The sequence below is a fragment of the Zea mays genome, chromosome 9, assembly GCF_902167145.1.
Source record: "Zea mays cultivar B73 chromosome 9, Zm-B73-REFERENCE-NAM-5.0, whole genome shotgun sequence".
In the NCBI taxonomy this organism is placed as follows: domain Eukaryota; kingdom Viridiplantae; phylum Streptophyta; class Magnoliopsida; order Poales; family Poaceae; genus Zea; species Zea mays.
In genome coordinates this window covers 129,118,247-129,121,159 of record NC_050104.1, presented here as the reverse complement: position 1 = coordinate 129,121,159, position 2,913 = coordinate 129,118,247, and the positions used below count along the sequence as shown (strand labels likewise).

The following is a 2,913-nucleotide window of genomic DNA, read 5'->3' as shown; positions in this document are numbered from 1 at the left end:
CATTACATATCTTTTTGAACTGATTTAGTTGTGCATTACCATTTTATTCAATATTTTGTATGCCGTCGCAAAGCACGAGCACCTACCTAGTAGGCACATAATTAGTAGTAGAGATATAGATCTGGTTGGACTAAGGAAATTAAAACGACAGTTGGAGTTGGAGAGAGTAGCACCGACCAAAAAGAACGAGGCAAACGGAAATCTTTGCAAGGATACGCCTACAAGCAAACAGGTGTGCCACCAACTTATTATTGTATCAACATGATACACAGCACACTTACCCTCATCACCGATCATGGTCAGGAAACCCGACACTGAGATAAAAATGTAAGGAGTCAAGGGGTACAGAGATACTAAGATAAAAATGTCTCATGGGCTGGGTGGGCGGCTGGGCCTCCTTTCCCCAGTTTAAGTTACAGAAAAGATCAAATTCCAAAACATATTACAGAAAGAATCCTGCTGGTGGTAGTACGGGTAACAGAGTAGAAGAATTCCACCACACGATTCGCAGAAAGAATCAGTGTACACAAGTCAACGAAATCCAGAACTCGTCGTTGGAGCAGACAGACGACAAAACAACAGTTTCCTCCCTGATTCTGCACGAGCTCAAGCGGCTGCTGTTTGGAACCTCGACAGCTTCACGGCAACGTTCCTCTCCTTCCCAGTCCGGGAAGGTGGTGGTGCCGGAAGGCCTCTGCGAAACGGAAAGTGAAGAGAAATGTGTGTCAGGTCTGCTAGCGGTACAACGGAGTGTTAGCCGCCAGTGTGAGGAGTTCAGCAAAGAAGTCCTGCAAACCTTGCTGGTTTGGTTGTTCGTGTTGACGATGCAGCCCTAGAAACTCTCTCCGGTTCCACAGCTTTGCGCTGGATGCCGTTGTTGAAGGCCGGCCTGGGCTCACCGAGCTGCTGAGCCGTTACATCAATCTGGGCGCTTTGTTTCTTCTGAACATAGATGGTGAAAGCACAGGTCAGCATGAGCAGTCGTACTTGAATTTGAGTAGGAAGCATTTGGCAGCATTGGCGCTCACCTGTTTCTTGCCGCAGGTCGTCTGCTTGTCTCGTCCCTTGCCATGGGTGTGTTTGTCCATTTGCTGCATTGTATTGTATTGTATTGCAAACATACAGACAGCCAGTCAGCGACCGACCCGGCTGTTGAAACTTGAAAATGTCGAGCGTCAGGAAGCGGATGAACTTACCGCCACTTCTCTGTTTGCGTCCTTGAGTACTGCCATGGAGTTATTCTCAGCGAACGACTGCCTTTTCTCTGGTTTTGCTTCTTTAAGCACTCATCTTTCCTGTAATGAACAGAACAGTGAGAGGCAAAGCTTTTTTTTTGCTAGCGACTAATCCTGCAGCGCAATGTGATTGGGAGGGTGTAAAAGCTCACATCAGTCCTTAGCCTGAATGGCCTAGGATTGGTGGTTTTCTTGAGCTTTCCTGCCTGCTCTCGCTGGGACATTCGACCCTCGCTGTCTTGGTGTGAATTGGGGATGCTCGCATGGCGCAGATCCGCTCGACCCTTGGCTTGGGCTCCGCCGGTGCCTTCCCCGCGGCCTCAGTCTCTGCGCTCAGCCTCGCGAACTGAGCTCTCGGACGCTTCGGCGGCGCAGAGTGCAGGCATTTCAGCATCGAGCTGCGTCAAAATCAGAATCCGGACTATAAATCTGAACCGAAGATGAAACATCCAGCTCAAGTGGAAGCTGTCGGTACCTCTGGTTCTTCCTGTCGATAGCCTTTGTAGCCTCACGTTGGGGCTTCTCGCCGCCATAACCTGCCAATTAGCATCACACCATTCATCAATCGACGACATTTGCGTTGTATTGCATCGCAGGCTGATGATACTAATGAACACATGCGAGAGAAGGGGACAAACCCGCATAAAGAAGCTCCTGTCTAGGGCCTCAGGGTCGACCTGCTCATGGCTCTGGTCGCAACCTGCATACCACGACACGGATCATGACCCTTCGCTAGCCAGCGCAGAACGCGCGACACAGGGAAGAACTATGAAGGGAGTTTATTGACCACTTACCGACTCGTAGGCAGAACCATGCGGGGTCGTCGTTGGGGCGACCGGCGTCAGGCGCGGTGAGGTCAACGTCCGGGTGAATTTTGTTTGGGCCGTCGGGGCTCCAGATAGTTCGCATCATCCCACTTATGATCAGAAAGACTGGAACGAAAGGGAAAATGAAGAGTTACAATTTTGCTTGCATGAGAAAAAGGAACATCAGTTCAGCATATAATCATTGTGATTTTTAATATTTACTTGTTACTGGTGGAACTTACGTTAGTTCATACAGATAGTGTAGGAGCTCCTGAAAATCACTCAATTCTCCACTTGCTCTAGGCAGCGCCTTGAAATCACTGAACTCCCCATCGAGAAAATGGCATCTATATGTGTAGAGAAGCTGGTCTTCCAATTCTGTTCTGACCTGTCTCGTAGTTAGTGTTAAACGCCATACTCAACCATAAGCACAATACAAAGAGCATAATTGAATCATTAACCTTAATCCCTGGTAGCCCACACAGACCCAATGAACAAAATCTTGGTACAAAGAAAGGGACAAAGTTACACAAAAACACACTGGAACATTAGGGCCAAAACTGATGTGTTTGTCAAGCATGATATGGCAGATGTGTAAAGCAAGGGAAGGAGAAAACTTACAAGCATAAACCATACGCATGTATGGATCCTCACAGATCAAGCCATGGCAGTGGAGGAACGACATGAAAACTTTAACAAAATATTACCTGCTCCAGCGCTTGCCAACATCATCATATACCCTATTCAATAGGGTGAAAACAATATCGCTACCCTCAAAATTTAATGGCATTAGACTATGACAATATGCAAATTCCAGTGACCGTAAGAACTGATACCCAAATCATCCCTATCAAACCCTAATTCTCATGGCA

General features: G+C 47.5%; 1 pseudogene; it reads right to left on the bottom strand.

The window, feature by feature from the left end:
* Positions 1–586: 586 nt before the first annotated feature.
* On the bottom strand, positions 587–2,144 carry LOC103640276 (uncharacterized; annotated as a pseudogene).
* Positions 2,145–2,913: the final 769 nt, after the last annotated feature.